The sequence below is a fragment of the Schistocerca gregaria genome, chromosome 8 (assembly GCF_023897955.1).
Source record: "Schistocerca gregaria isolate iqSchGreg1 chromosome 8, iqSchGreg1.2, whole genome shotgun sequence".
Lineage (NCBI taxonomy): Eukaryota > Metazoa > Arthropoda > Insecta > Orthoptera > Acrididae > Schistocerca > Schistocerca gregaria.
In genome coordinates, this window is record NC_064927.1 from 41,694,115 (window position 1) to 41,711,069 (window position 16,955).

The following is a 16,955-nucleotide window of genomic DNA, read 5'->3' on the forward strand; positions in this document are numbered from 1 at the left end:
ACGTGCTACCCGGCAAGTATTCACCGAGGTAGCCGGCTATCTCAGTCGGTAGAGCGTCAGACTGTTAATCCCAGGGTCGTTGTTTCGAGCAAGACGCTGGGCGGAACGGAATTTTGTTCCGCTGCAGGTGAAAATTACCGTTTTTCTGATTAACGAGATTTAATGGAAATAGCAACTTTAAACTTTGCCTACGTCTCTGTCAGTCGCAAGGAAACTGTATTTGAAGGTGAAGGTGATTTTGTAGACATGTGTGAAAGACATGTTCTGAAATGCAAGTGTTGTGGTTTGGAGAGCACATCGGTTACGTGTCAGATGTGTAGCCAAGCAGTAATTTGTCGCCATAGCTGCAAATATTAGCCGGTAATATGAAGTGTTGTCAGCTAAAGTCTGATGATGCAGACGACCGTAAGGACGAAGTACCCAAGAGTACCGCTAGGCCGCTCCTCTTTAGCTCAGTGGTAGAGCACTGGTCTAATAAACCGGGGGTCGTAAGTTCCATCCTCACAGGAGAAAGATGAATTTTGGAAAACAGTTGCGCGTCGTGGCCGTATAGCAAACAGTACCTGTGATGACGAACAATTAGCGACAGGCGTTTTTTTAAGATTTACTCTCAGATGTGATTAAGGCGAATGGCGCAGATAAAGCATTTGCCAAAGCGGTACAGCATAAGGTGGGACGAGGCAGTCTGAATTACATTTTATAGATGTATTTCTCACATATCTCAAAGCCTCTCGCGGTCGTCGTCGTCGTCGTCGTCGTCGTCGCCGCCGCCGCTTCTGCAGAAGTAGCAAATGGCCATCGTAGCAAATGCGGCGAGGGACGCCCTGCCTTCGATTCCGAATGCACAAAGTGTGTGGTCTTGTTTGTCAGTCTATATTTGGTCGGTCTCGTCAGAGGTTGAATGTAGCGAATGGGTGGGAAAGAGCAAGGGGCAGCGGATGTGTAGAACGAAAACACAAATCCTCAGGGGTGTGAGCGTTTCGAGATGAGTCGTATACATGTAAATGTTGGTCGTCAGTGACCGTGAGGCCTAATGGATAAGGCGTCGGACTTCGTATCTGAAGATTACAGGTTCGAATGCTGTCACGCTTGTGTTTTTCCAGTTCTGAAAAAGAAACATACCGTTTTAATGTAGCAACTGAGCAGTACGAAACAGTCTGAATGTTGCTGTTGACCATTTTTTGCTTGGAGATGCTCTTGAGCTTGAAACACACACAGCGAGACCGGTGTTAACTAGCGAAATGGTCGGCAGAGTGCCGACACCGCGAGTTTTGACTGGCACTTGCACATCTAAAACAACGTCGGAAAGTAACTCGTTCGGCTTTTGAGTCACATAAAGTATGTGTGTTAATTTTGACGCTACTAGCTCTGCTTGTTGTCATGCAATTTCTTTGCCTCTCAGAAATGATTATGACATAAAAGTGAAGTACGTGACGAGTGTGACGTTAGGAAAACATTAGGCACCATGGAGAGATTCTCTATGGGACCACCCAACCAAAACGAGTACTGTGTGACGTGCTACCCGGCAAGTATTCACCGAGGTAGCCGGCTATCTCAGTCGGTAGAGCGTCAGACTGTTAATCCCAGGGTCGTGGGTTCGAGCCAGACGCTGGGCGGAACGGAATTTTGTTCCACTGGAGGTGTAAATTACCGTTTTTCTGATTAACGAGATTTAATGGAAATAGCAACTTTAAACTTTGCCTACGTCTCTGTCAGTCGCAAGGAAACTGTATTTGAAGGTGAAGGTGATTTTGTAGACATGTGTGAAAGACATGTTCTGAAATGCAAGTGTTGTGGTTTGGAGAGCACATCGGTTACGTGTCAGATGTGTAGCCAAGCAGTAATTTGTCGCCATAGCTGCAAATATTAGCCGGTAATATGAAGTGTTGTCAGCTAAAGTCTGATGATGCAGACGACCGTAAGGACGAAGTACCCAAGAGTACCGCGAGGCCGCGCCTCTTTAGCTCAGTGGTAGAGCACTGGTCTAATAAGCTGGGGGTCGTAAGTTCCATCCTCACAGGAGAAAGATGAATTTTGGAAATCAGTTGCAAGTCGTGGCCGTATAGCAAACAGTACCTGTGATGACGAACAATTAGCGACAGGCGTTTTTTTAAGATTTACTCTCAGATGTGATTAAGGCGAATGGCGCAGATAAAGCATTTGCCAAAGCGGTACAGCATAAGGTGGGACGAGGCAGTCTGAATTACATTTTATAGATGTATTTCTCACATATCTCAGAGCCTCTCGCGGTCGTCGTCGTCGTCGTCGTCGTCGTCGTCGTCGTCGTCGTCGTCGTCGCCGCCGCCGCTTCTGCAGAAGTAGCAAATGGCCATCGTAGCAAATGCGGCGAGGGACGCCCTGCCTTCGATTCCGAATGCACAAAGTGTGTGGTCTTGTTTGTCAGTCTATATTTGGTCGGTCTCGTCAGAGGTTGAATGTAGCGAATGGGTGGGAAAGAGCAAGGGGCAGCGGCTGTGTAGAACGAAAACACAAATCCTCAGGGGTGTGAGCGTTTCGAGATCAGTCGTATACATGTAAATGTTGGTCGTCAGTGACCGTGAGGCCTAATGGATAAGGCGTCGGACTTCGTATCTGAAGATTACAGGTTCGAATGCTGTCACGCTTGTGTTTTTCCAGTTCTGAAAAAGAAACATACCGTTTTAATGTAGCAAATGAGCAGTACGAAACCGTCTGAATGTTGCTGTTGACCATTTTTTGCTTGGAGATGCTCTTGAGCTTGAAACACACACAGCAAGACCGGTGTTAACTAGCGAAATGGTCGGCAGAGTGCCGACACCGCGAGTTTTGACTGGCACTTGCACATCTAAAACAACGTCGGAAAGTAACTCGTTCGGCTTTTGAGTCACATAATGTATGTGTGTTAATTTTGACGCCACTAGCTCTGCTTGTTGTCATGCAATTTCTTTGCCTCTCAGAAATGATTATGACATAAAAGTGAAGTACGTGACGAGTGTGACGTTAGGAAAGCATTAGGCAGCATGGAGAGATTCTGTATGGGACCACCCAACCCAAACGAGTACTGTGTGACGTGCTACCCGGCAAGTATTCACCGAGGTAGCCGGCTATCTCAGTCGGTAGAGCGTCAGACTGTTAATCCCAGGGTCGTGGGTTCGAGCAAGACGCTGGGCGGAACGGAATTTTGTTCCGCTGCAGGTGTAAATTACCGTTTTTCTGATTAACGAGATTTAATGGAAATAGCAACTTAAACTTTGCCTACGTCTCTGTCAGTCGCAAGGAAACTGTATTTGAAGGTGAAGGTGATTTTGTAGACATGTGTGAAAGACATGTTCTGAAATGCAAGTGTTGTGGTTTGGAGAACACATCGGTTACGTGTCAGATGTGTAGCCAAGCAGTAATTTGTCGCCATAGCTGCAAATATTAGCCGGTAATATGAAGTGTTGTCAGCTAAAGTCTGATGATGCAGAGGACCGTAAGGACGAAGTACCCAAGAGTACCGCGAGGCCGCGCCTCTTTAGCTCAGTGGTAGAGCACTGGTCTAATAAACTGGGGGTCGTAAGTTCCATCCTCACAGGAGAAAGATGAATTTTGGAAAACAGTTGCGCGTCGTGGCCGTATAGCAAACAGTACCTGTGATGACGAACAATTAGCGACAGGCGTTTTTTTAAGATTTACTCTCAGATGTGATTAAGGCGAATGGCGCAGATAAAGCATTTGCCAAAGCGGTACAGCATAAGGTGGGACGAGGCAGTCTGAATTACATTTTATAGATGTATTTCTCACATATCTCAGAGCCTCTCGCGGTCGTCGTCGTCGTCGTCGTTGTCGTCGTCGCCGCCGCCGCTTCTGCAGAAGTAGCAAATGGCCATCGTAGCAAATGCGGCGAGGGACGCCCTGCCTTCGATTCCGAATGCACAAAGTGTGTGGTCTTGTTTGTCAGTCTATATTTGGTCGGTCTCGTCAGAGGTTGAATGTAGTGAATGGGTGGGAAAGAGCAAGGGGCAGCGGCTGTGTAGAACGAAAACACAAATCCTCAGGGGTGTGAGCGTTTCGAGATGAGTCGTATACATGTAAATGTTGGTCGTCAGTGACCGTGAGGCCTAATGGATAAGGCGTCGGACTTCGTATCTGAAGATTACAGGTTCGAATGCTGTCACGCTTGTGTTTTTCCAGTTCTGAAAAAGAAACATACCGTTATAATGTAGCAATTGAGCAGTACGAAACCGTCTGAATGTTGCTGTTGACCATTTTTTGCTTGGAGATGCTCTTGAGCTTGAAACACACACAGCAAGACCGGTGTTAACTAGCGAAATGGTCGGCAGAGTGCCGACACCGCGAGTTTTGACTGGCACTTGCACATCTAAAACAACGTCGGAAAGTAACTCGTTCGGCTTTTGAGTCACATAATGTATGTGTGTTAATTTTGACGCCACTAGCTCTGCTTGTTGTCATGCAATTTCTTTGCCTCTCAGAAATGATTATGACATAAAAGTGAAGTACGTGACGAGTGTGACGTTAGGAAAACATTAGGCACCATGGAGAGATTCTGTATGGGACCACCCAACCCAAACGAGTACTGTGTGACGTGCTACCCGGCAAGTATTCACCGAGGTAGCCGGCTATCTCAGTCGGTAGAGCGTCAGACTGTTAATCCCAGGGTCGTGGGTTCGGGCAAGACGCTGGGCGGAACGGAATTTTGTTCCGCTGCAGGTGTAAATTACCGTTTTTCTGATTAACGAGATTTAATGGAAATAGCAACTTTAAACTTTGCCTACGTCTCTGTCAGTCGCAAGGAAACTGTATTTGAAGGTGAAGGTGATTTTGTAGACATGTGTGAAAGACATGTTCTGAAATGCAAGTGTTGTGGTTTGGAGAGCACATCGGTTACGTGTCAGATGTGTAGCCAAGCAGTAATTTGTCGCCATAGCTGCAAATATTAGCCGGTAATATGAAGTGTTGTCAGCTAAAGTCTGATGATGCAGACGACCGTAAGGACGAAGTACCCAAGAGTACCGCGAGGCCGCGCCTCTTTAGCTCAGTGGTAGAGCACTGGTCTAATAAACTGGGGGTCGTAAGTTCCATCCTCACAGGAGAAAGATGAATTTTGGAAATCAGTTGCAAGTCGTGGCCGTATAGCAAACAGTACCTGTGATGACGATCAATTAGCGACAGGCGTTTTTTTAAGATTTACTCTCAGATGTGATTAAGGCGAATGGCGCAGATAAAGCATTTGCCAAAGCGGTACAGCATAAGGTGGGACGAGGCAGTCTGAATTACATTTTATAGATGTATTTCTCACATATCTCAGAGCCTCTCGCAGTCGTCGTCGTCGTCGTCGTCGTCGCCGCCGCCGCTTCTGCAGAAGTAGCAAATGGCCATCGTAGCAAATGCGGCGAGGGACGCCCTGCCTTCGATTCCGAATGCACAAAGTGTGTGGTCTTGTTTGTCAGTCTATATTTGGTCGGTCTCGTCAGAGGTTGAATGTAGCGAATGGGTGGGAAAGAGCAAGGGGCAGCGGCTGTGTAGAACGAAAACACAAATCCTCAGGGGTGTGAGCGTTTCGAGATGAGTCGTATACATGTAAATGTTGGTCGTCAGTGACCGTGAGGCCTAATGGATAAGGCGTCGGACTTCGTATCTGAAGATTACAGGTTCGATTGCTGTCACGCTTGTGTTTTTCCAGTTCTGAAAAAGAAACATACCGTTTTAATGTAGCAATTGAGCAGTACGAAACCGTCTGAATGTTGCTGTTGACCATTTTTTGCTTGGAGATGCTCTTGAGCTTGAAACACACACAGCAAGACCGGTGTTAACTAGCGAAATGGTCGGCAGAGTGCCGACACCGCGAGTTTTGACTGGCACTTGCACATCTAAAACAACGTCAGAAAGTAACTCGTTCGGCTTTTGAGTCACATAAAGTATGTGTGTTAATTTTGACGCCACTAGCTCTGCTTGTTGTCATGCAATTTCTTTGCCTCTCAGAAATGATTATGACATCAAAGTGAAGTACGTGACGAGTGTGACGTTAGGAAAACATTAGGCAGCATGGAGAGATTCTGTATGGGACCACCCAACCCAAACGAGTACTGTGTGACGTGCTACCCGGCAAGTATTCACCGAGGTAGCCGGCTATCTCAGTCGGTAGAGCGTCAGACTCTTAATCCCAGGGTCGTGGGTTCGAGCCAGACGCTGGGCGAAACGGATTTTTGTTCCGCTGCAGGTGTAAATTACCGTTTTTCTGATTAACGAGATTTAATGGAAATAGCAACTTTAAACTTTGCCTACGTCTCTGTCAGTCGCAAGGAAACTGTATTTGAAGGTGAAGGTGATTTTGTAGACATGTGTGAAAGACATGTTCTGAAATGCAAGTGTTGTGGTTTGGAGAGCACATCGGTTACGTGTCAGATGTGTAGCCAAGCAGTAATTTGTCGCCATAGCTGCAAATATTAGCCGGTAATATGAAGTGTTGTCAGCTAAAGTCTGATGATGCAGACGACCGTAAGGACGAAGTACCCAAGAGTACCGCTAGGCCGCGCCTCTTTAGCTCAGTGGTAGAGCACTGGTCTAATAAACCGGTGGTCGTAAGTTCCATCCTCACAGGAGAAAGATGAATTTTGGAAATCAGTTGCGCGTCGTGGCCATATAGCAAACAGTACCTGTAATGACGAACAATTAGCGACAGGCGTTTTTTTAAGATTTACTCTCAGATGTGATTAAGGCGAATGGCGCAGATAAAGCATTTGCCAAAGCGGTACAGCATAAGGTGGGACGAGGCAGTCTGAATTACATTTTATAGATGTATTTCTCACATATCTCAGAGCCTCTCGCGGTCGTCGTCGCCGCCGCCGCTTCTGCAGAAGTAGCAAATGGCCATCGTAGCAAATGCGGCGAGGGACGCCCTGCCTTCGATTCCGAATGCACAAAGTGTGTGGTCTTGTTTGTCAGTCTATATTTGGTCGGTCTCGTCAGAGGTTGAATGTAGTGAATGGGTGGGAAAGAGCAAGGGGCAGCGGCTGTGTAGAACGAAAACACAAATCCTCAGGGGTGTGAGCGTTTCGAGATGAGTCATATACATGTAAATGTTGGTCGTCAGTGACCGTGAGGCCTAATGGATAAGGCGTTGGACTTCGTATCTGAAGATTACAGGTTCGAATGCTGTCACGCTTGTGTTTTTCCAGTTCTGAAAAAGAAACATACCGTTTTAATGTAGCAATTGAGCAGTACGAAACCGTCTGAATGTTGCTGTTGACCATTTTTTGCTTGGAGATGCTCTTGAGCTTGAAACACACACAGCAAGACCGGTGTTAACTAGCGAAATGGTCGGCAGAGTGCCGACACCGCGAGTTTTGACTGGCACTTGCACATCTAAAACAACGTCGGAAAGTAACTCGTTCGGCTTTTGAGTCACATAAAGTATGTGTGTTAATTTTGACGCCACTAGCTCTGCTTGTTGTCATGCAATTTCTTTGCCTCTCAGAAATGATTATGACATAAAAGTGAAGTACGTGACGAGTGTGACGTTAGGAAAACATTAGGCACCATGGAGAGATTCTGTATGGGACCACCCAACCCAAACGAGTACTGTGTGACGTGCTACCCGGCAAGTATTCACCGAGGTAGCCGGCTATCTCAGTCGATAGAGCGTCAGACTGTTAATCCCAGGGTCGTGGTTTCGAGCAAGACGCTGGGCGGAACGGAATTTTGTTCCGCTGCAGGTGTAAATTACCGTTTTTCTGATTAACGAGATTTAATGGAAATAGCAACTTTAAACTTTGCCTACGTCTCTGTCAGTCGCAAGGAAACTGTATTTGAAGGTGAAGGTGATTTTGTAGACATGTGTGAAAGACATGTTCTGAAATGCAAGTGTTGTGGTTTGGAGAGCACATCGGTTACGTGTCAGATGTGTAGCCAAGCAGTAATTTGTCGCCATAGCTGCAAATATTAGCCGGTAATATGAAGTGTTGTCAGCTAAAGTCTGATGATGCAGACGACCGTAAGGACGAAGTACCCAAGAGTACCGCGAGGCCGCGCCTCTTTAGCTCAGTGGTAGAGCACTGGTCTAATAAACTGGGGGTCGTAAGTTCCATCCTCACAGGAGAAAGATGAATTTTGGAAATCAGTTGCAAGTCGTGGCCGTATAGCAAACAGTACCTGTGATGACGATCAATTAGCGACAGGCGTTTTTTTAAGATTTACTCTCAGATGTGATTAAGGCGAATGGCGCAGATAAAGCATTTGCCAAAGCGGTACAGCATAAGGTGGGACGAGGCAGTCTGAATTACATTTTATAGATGTATTTCTCACATATCTCAGAGCCTCTCGCAGTCGTCGTCGTCGTCGTCGTCGTCGCCGCCGCCGCTTCTGCAGAAGTAGCAAATGGCCATCGTAGCAAATGCGGCGAGGGACGCCCTGCCTTCGATTCCGAATGCACAAAGTGTGTGGTCTTGTTTGTCAGTCTATATTTGGTCGGTCTCGTCAGAGGTTGAATGTAGCGAATGGGTGGGAAAGAGCAAGGGGCAGCGGCTGTGTAGAACGAAAACACAAATCCTCAGGGGTGTGAGCGTTTCGAGATGAGTCGTATACATGTAAATGTTGGTCGTCAGTGACCGTGAGGCCTAATGGATAAGGCGTCGGACTTCGTATCTGAAGATTACAGGTTCGATTGCTGTCACGCTTGTGTTTTTCCAGTTCTGAAAAAGAAACATACCGTTTTAATGTAGCAATTGAGCAGTACGAAACCGTCTGAATGTTGCTGTTGACCATTTTTTGCTTGGAGATGCTCTTGAGCTTGAAACACACACAGCAAGACCGGTGTTAACTAGCGAAATGGTCGGCAGAGTGCCGACACAGCGAGTTTTGACTGGCACTTGCACATCTAAAACAACGTCAGAAAGTAACTCGTTCGGCTTTTGAGTCACATAAAGTATGTGTGTTAATTTTGACGCCACTAGCTCTGCTTGTTGTCATGCAATTTCTTTGCCTCTCAGAAATGATTATGACATAAAAGTGAAGTACGTGACGAGTGTGACGTTAGGAAAACATTAGGCAGCATGGAGAGATTCTGTATGGGACCACCCAACCCAAACGAGTACTGTGTGACGTGCTACCCGGCAAGTATTCACCGAGGTAGCCGGCTATCTCAGTCGGTAGAGCGTCAGACTCTTAATCCCAGGGTCGTGGGTTCGAGCCAGACGCTGGGCGAAACGGATTTTTGTTCCGCTGCAGGTGTAAATTACCGTTTTTCTGATTAACGAGATTTAATGGAAATAGCAACTTTAAACTTTGCCTACGTCTCTGTCAGTCGCAAGGAAACTGTATTTGAAGGTGAAGGTGATTTTGTAGACATGTGTGAAAGACATGTTCTGAAATGCAAGTGTTGTGGTTTGGAGAGCACATCGGTTACGTGTCAGATGTGTAGCCAAGCAGTAATTTGTCGCCATAGCTGCAAATATTAGCCGGTAATATGAAGTGTTGTCAGCTAAAGTCTGATGATGCAGACGACCGTAAGGACGAAGTACCCAAGAGTACCGCTAGGCCGCGCCTCTTTAGCTCAGTGGTAGAGCACTGGTCTAATAAACCGGGGGTCGTAAGTTCCATCCTCACAGGAGAAAGATGAATTTTGGAAATCAGTTGCGCGTCGTGGCCATATAGCAAACAGTACCTGTAATGACGAACAATTAGCGACAGGCGTTTTTTTAAGATTTACTCTCAGATGTGATTAAGGCGAATGGCGCAGATAAAGCATTTGCCAAAGCGGTACAGCATAAGGTGGGACGAGGCAGTCTGAATTACATTTTATAGATGTATTTCTCACATATCTCAGAGCCTCTCGCGGTCGTCGTCGCCGCCGCCGCTTCTACAGAAGTAGCAAATGGCCATCGTAGCAAATGCGGCGAGGGACGCCCTGCCTTCGATTCCGAATGCACAAAGTGTGTGGTCTTGTTTGTCAGTCTATATTTGGTCGGTCTCGTCAGAGGTTGAATGTAGTGAATGGGTGGGAAAGAGCAAGGGGCAGCGGCTGTGTAGAACGAAAACACAAATCCTCAGGGGTGTGAGCGTTTCGAGATGAGTCATATACATGTAAATGTTGGTCGTCAGTGACCGTGAGGCCTAATGGATAAGGCGTTGGACTTCGTATCTGAAGATTACAGGTTCGAATGCTGTCACGCTTGTGTTTTTCCAGTTCTGAAAAAGAAACATACCGTTTTAATGTAGCAATTGAGCAGTACGAAACCGTCTGAATGTTGCTGTTGACCATTTTTTGCTTGGAGATGCTCTTGAGCTTGAAACACACACAGCAAGACCGGTGTTAACTAGCGAAATGGTCGGCAGAGTGCCGACACCGCGAGTTTTGACTGGCACTTGCACATCTAAAACAACGTCGGAAAGTAACTCGTTCGGCTTTTGAGTCACATAAAGTATGTGTGTTAATTTTGACGCCACTAGCTCTGCTTGTTGTCATGCAATTTCTTTGCCTCTCAGAAATGATTATGACATAAAAGTGAAGTACGTGACGAGTGTGACGTTAGGAAAACATTAGGCACCATGGAGAGATTCTGTATGGGACCACCCAACCCAAACGAGTACTGTGTGACGTGCTACCCGGCAAGTATTCACCGAGGTAGCCGGCTATCTCAGTCGGTAGAGCGTCAGACTGTTAATCCCAGGGTCGTGGGTTCGAGCAAGACGCTGGGCGGAACGGAATTTTGTTCCGCTGCAGGTGTAAATTACCGTTTTTCTGATTAACGAGATTTAATGGAAATAGCAACTTTAAACTTTGCCTACGTCTCTGTCAGTCGCAAGGAAACTGTATTTGAAGGTGAAGGTGATTTTGTAGACATGTGTGAAAGACATGTTCTGAAATGCAAGTGTTGTGGTTTGGAGAGCACATCGGTTACGTGTCAGATGTGTAGCCAAGCAGTAATTTGTCGCCATAGCTGCAGATATTAGCCGGTAATATGAAGTGTTGTCAGCTAAAGTCTGATGATGCAGACGACCGTAAGGACGAAGTACCCAAGAGTACCGCTAGGCTGCGCCTCTTTAGCTCAGTGGTAGAGCACTGGTCTAATAAACCAGGGGTCGTAAGTTCCATCCTCACAGGTGAAAGATGAATTTTGGAAATCAGTTGCGCGTCGTGGCCGTATAGCAAACAGTACCTGTGATGACGAACAATTAGCGACAGGCGTTTTTTTAAGATTTACTCTCAGATGTGATTAAGGCGAATGGCGCAGATAAAGCATTTGCCAAAGCGGTACAGCATAAGGTGGGACGAGGCAGTCTGAATTACATTTTATAGATGTATTTCTCACATATCTCAGAGCCTCTCGCGATGGGTGGGAAAGAGCAAGGGGCAGCGGCTGTGTAGAACGAAAACACAAATCCTCCGGGTGTGAGCGTTTCGAGATGAGTCGTATACATGTAAATGTTGGTCGTCAGTGACCGTGTGGCCTAATGGATAAGGCGTCGGACTTCGTATCTGAAGATTACAGGTTCGATTGCTGTCACGCTTGAGTTTTTCCAGTTCTGAAAAAGAAACATACCGTTTTAATGTAGCAATTGAGCAGTAGGAAACCGTCTGAATGTTGCTGTTGACCATTTTTTGCTTGGAGATGCTCTTGAGCTTGAAACACACACAGCAAGACCGGTGTTAACTAGCGAAATGGTTAGCAGATTGCCGACACCGCGAGTTTTGACTGGCACTTGCACATCTAAAACAACGTCGGAAGGTAACTCGTTCGGCTTTTGAGTCACATAAAGTATGTGTGTTAATTTTGACGCCACTAGCTCTGCTTGTTGTCATGCAATTTCTTTGCCTCTCAGAAATGATTATGACATAAAAGTGAAGTACGTGACGAGTGTGACGTTAGGAAAACATTAGGCAGCATGGAGAGATTCTGTATGGGACCACCCAACCCAAACGAGTACTGTGTGACGTGCTACCCGGCAAGTATTCACCGAGGTAGCCGGCTATCTCAGTCGGTAGAGCGTCAGACTTTTAATCGCAGCGTCGTGGGTTCGAGCCAGACGATGGGCGGAACGGAATTTTGTTCCGCTGCAGGTGTAAATTACCGTTTTTCTGATTAACGAGATTTAATGGAAATAGCAACTTTAAACTTTGCCTACGTCTCTGTCAGTCGCAAGGAAACTGTATTTGAAGGTGAAGGTGATTTTGTAGACATGTGTGAAAGACATGTTCTGAAATGCAAGTGTTGTGGTTTGGAGAGCACATCGGTTACGTGTCAGATGTGTAGCCAAGCAGTAATTTGTCGCCATAGCTGCAGATATTAGCCGGTAATATGAAGTGTTGTCAGCTAAAGTCTGATGATGCAGACGACCGTAAGGACGAAGTACCCAAGAGTACCGCTAGGCTGCGCCTCTTTAGCTCAGTGGTAGAGCACTGGTCTAATAAACCAGGGGTCGTAAGTTCCATCCTCACAGGAGAAAGATGAATTTTGGAAATCAGTTGCAAGTCGTGGCCGTATAGCAAACAGTACCTGTGATGACGAACAATTAGCGACAGGCGTTTTTTTAAGATTTACTCTCAGATGTGATTAAGGCGAATGGCGCAGATAAAGCATTTGCCAAAGCGGTACAGCATAAGGTGGGACGAGGCAGTCTGAATTACATTTTATAGATGTATTTCTCACATATCTCAGAGCCTCTCGCGGTCGTCGTCGTCGTCGTTGTCGTCGTCGTCGTCGTCGCCGCCGCCGCTTCTGCAGAAGTAGCAAATGGCCATCGTAGCAAATGCGGCGAGGGACGCCCTGCCTTCGATTTCGAATGCACAAAGTGTGTGGTCTTGTTTGTCAGTCTATATTTGGTCGGTCTCGTCAGAGGTTGAATGTAGCGAATGGGTGGGAAAGAGCAAGGGGCAGCGGCTGTGTAGAACGAAAACACAAATCCTCAGGGGTGTGAGCGTTTCGAGATGATTCGTATACATGTAAATGTTGGTCGTCAGTGATCATGAGGCCTAATGGATAAGGCGTCGGACTTCGTATCTGAAGATTACAGGTTCGAATGCTGTCACGCTTGTGTTTTTCCAGTTCTGAAAAAGAAACATACCGTTTTAATGTAGCAATTGAGCAGTACGAAACCGTCTGAATGTTGCTGTTGACCATTTTTTGCTTGGAGATGCTCTTGAGCTTGAAACACACACAGCATGACCGGTGTTAACTAGCGAAATGGTCGGCAGAGTGCCAACACCGCGAGTTTTGACTGGCACTTGCACATCTAAAACAACGTCGGAAAGTAACTCGTTCGGCTTTTGAGTCACATAAAGTATGTGTGTTAATTTTGACGCCACTAGCTCTGCTTGTTGTCATGCAATTTCTTTGCCTCTCAGAAATGATTATGACATAAAAGTGAAGTACGTGACGAGTGTGACGTTAGGAAAACATTAGGCAGCATGGAGAGATTCTGTATGGGACCACCCAACCCAAACGAGTACTGTGTGACGTGCTACCCGGCAAGTATTCACCGAGGTAGCCGGCTATCTCAGTCGGTAGAGCGTCAGACTCTTAATCCCAGGGTCGTGGTTTCGAGCCAGACGCTGGGCGGAACGGAATTTTGTTCCGCTGCAGGTGTAAATTACCGTTTTTCTGATTAACGAGATTTAATGGAAATAGCAACTTTAAACTTTGCCTACGTCTCTGTCAGTCGCAAGGAAACTTTATTTGAAGGTGAAGGTGATTTTGTAGACATGTGTGAAAGACATGTTCTGAAATGCAAGTGTTGTGGTTTGGAGAGCACATCGGTTACGTGTCAGATGTGTAGCCAAGCAGTAATTTGTCGCCATAGCTGCAAATATTAGCCGGTAATATGAAGTGTTGTCAGCTAAAGTATGATGATGCAGACGACCGTAAGGACGAAGTACCCAAGAGTACCGCTAGGCCGCGCCTATTTAGCTCAGTGGTAGAGCACTGGTCTAATAAACCGGGGGTCGTAAGTTCCATCCTCACAGGAGAAAGATGAATTTTGGAAATCAGTTGCGCGTCGTGGCCGTATAGCAAACAGTACCTGTGATGTCGAACAATTAGCGACAGGCGTTTTTTTAAGATTTACTCTCAGATGTGATTAAGGCGAATGGCGCAGATAAAGCATTTGCCAAAGCGGTACAGCATAAGGTGGGACGAGGCAGTCTGAATTACATTTTATAGATGTATTTCTCACATATCTCAGAGCCTCTCGCGATGGGTGGGAAAGAGCAAGGGGCAGCGGCTGTGTAGAACGAAAACACAAATCCTCCGGGTGTGAGCGTTTCGAGATGAGTCGTATACATGTAAATGTTGGTCGTCAGTGACCGTGTGGCCTAATGGATAAGGCGTCGGACTTCGTATCTGAAGAGTACAGGTTCGATTGCTGTCACGCTTGAGTTTTTCCAGTTCTGAAAAAGAAACATACCGTTTTAATGTAGCAATTGAGCAGTAGGAAACCGTCTGAATGTTGCTGTTGACCATTTTTTGCTTGGAGATGCCCTTGAGCTTGAAACACACACAGCAAGACCGGTGTTAACTAGCGAAATGGTTAGCAGATTGCCGACACCGCGAGTTTTGACTGGCACTTGCACATCTAAAACAACGTCGGAAGGTAACTCGTTCGGCTTTTGAGTCACATAAAGTATGTGTGTTAATTTTGACGCCGCTAGCTCTGCTTGTTGTCATGCAATTTCTTTGCCTCTCAGAAATGATTATGACATAAAAGTGAAGTACGTGACGAGTGTGACGTTAGGAAAACATTAGGCAGCATGGAGAGATTCTGTATGGGACCACCCAACCCAAACGAGTACTGTGTGACGTGCTACCCGGCAAGTATTCACCGAGGTAGCCGGCTATCTCAGTCGGTAGAGCGTCAGACTTTTAATCCCAGCGTCGTGGGTTCGAGCCAGACGCTGGGCGGAACGGAATTTTGTTCCGTTGCAGGTGTAAATTACCGTTTTTCTGACTAACGAGATTTAATGGAAATAGCAACTTTAAACTTTGCCTACGTCTTTGTCAGTCGCAAGGAAACTCTATTTGAAGGTGAAGGTGATTTTGTAGACATGTGTGAAAGACATGTTCTGAAATGCAAGTGTTGTGGTTTGGAGAGCACATCGGTTACGTGTCAGATGTGTAGCCAAGCAGTAATTTGTCGCCATAGCTGCAGATATTAGCCGGTAATATGAAGTGTTGTCAGCTAAAGTCTGATGATGCAGACGACCGTAAGGACGAAGTACCCAAGAGTACCGCTAGGCTGCGCCTCTTTAGCTCAGTGGTAGAGCACTGGTCTAATAAACCAGGGGTCGTAAGTTCCATCCTCACAGGAGAAAGATGAATTTTGGAAATCAGTTGCGCGTCGTGGCCGTATAGCAAACAGTACCTGTGATGACGAACAATTAGCGACAGGCGTTTTTTTAAGATTTACTCTCAGATGTGATTAAGGCGAATGGCGCAGATAAAGCATTTGCCAAAGCGGTACAGCATAAGGTGGGACGAGGCAGTCTGAATTACATTTTATAGATGTATTTCTCACATACCTCAGAGCCTCTCGCGATGGGTGGGAAAGAGCAAGGGGCAGCGGCTGTGTAGAACGAAAACACAAATCCTCCGGGTGTGAGCGTTTCGAGATGAGTCGTATACATGTAAATGTTGGTCGTCAGTGACCGTGTGGCCTAATGGATAAGGCGTCGGACTTCGTATCTGAAGATTACAGGTTCGATTGCTGTCACGCTTGAGTTTTTCCAGTTCTGAAAAAGAAACATACCGTTTTAATGTAGCAATTGAGCAGTAGGAAACCGTCTGAATGTTGCTGTTGACCATTTTTTGCTTGGAGATGCTCTTGAGCTTGAAACACACACAGCAAGACCGGTGTTAACTAGCGAAATGGTTAGCAGATTGCCGACACCGCGAGTTTTGACTGGCACTTGCACATCTAAAACTACGTCGGAAGGTAACTCGTTCGGCTTTTGAGTCACATAAAGTATGTGTGTTAATTTTGACGCCACTAGCTCTGCTTGTTGTCATGCAATTTCTTTGCCTCTCAGAAATGATTATGACATAAAAGTGAAGTACGTGACGAGTGTGACGTTAGGAAAACATTAGGCAGCATGGAGAGATTCTGTATGGGACCACCCAACCCAAACGAGTACTGTGTGACGTGCTACCCGGCAAGTATTCACCGAGGTAGCCGGCTATCTCAGTCGGTAGAGCGTCAGACTTTTAATCCCAGCGTCGTGGGTTCGAGCCAGACGCTGGGCGGAACGGAATTTTGTTCCGCTGAAGGTGTAAATTACCGTTTTTCTGATTAACGAGATTTAATGGAAATAGCAACTTTAAACTTTGCCTACGTCTTTGTCAGTCGCAAGGAAACTCTATTTGAAGGTGAAGGTGATTTTGTAGACATGTGTGAAAGACATGTTCTGAAATGCAAGTTTTGTGGTTTGGAGAGCACATCGGTTACGTGTCAGATGTGTAGCCAAGCAGTAATTTGTCGCCATAGCTGCAGATATTAGCCGGTAATATGAAGTGTTGTCAGCTAAAGTCTGATGATGCAGACGACCGTAAGGACGAAGTACCCAAGAGTACCGCTAGGCTGCGCCTCTTTAGCTCAGTGGTAGAGCACTGGTCTAATAAACCAGGGGTCGTAAGTTCCATCCTCACAGGAGAAAGATGAATTTTGGAAATCAGTTGCGCGTCGTGGCCGTATAGCAAACAGTACCTGTGATGACGAACAATTAGCGACAGGCGTTTTTTTAAGATTTACTCTCAGATGTGATTAAGGCGAATGGCGCAGATAAAGCATTTGCCAAAGCGGTACAGCATAAGGTTGGACGAGGCAGTCTGAATTACATTTTATAGATGTATTTCTCACATATCTCAGAGCCTCTCGCGGTCGTCGTCGTTGTCGTCGTCGTCGTCGCCGCCGCCGCTTCTGCAGAAGTAGCAAATGGCCATCGTAGCAAATGCGGCGAGGGACGCCCTGCCTTCGATTCCGAATGCACA

At 46.3% G+C, this 16,955-nt stretch overlaps 1 non-coding gene across 1 annotated transcript; it reads left to right on the top strand.

The window, feature by feature from the left end:
* Positions 1–441: 441 nt before the first annotated feature.
* Positions 442–513, top strand: Trnai-aau (transfer RNA isoleucine (anticodon AAU)). Its single transcript has one exon. It is a non-coding gene; the product is annotated as a tRNA-Ile (tRNA).
* Positions 514–16,955: the final 16,442 nt, after the last annotated feature.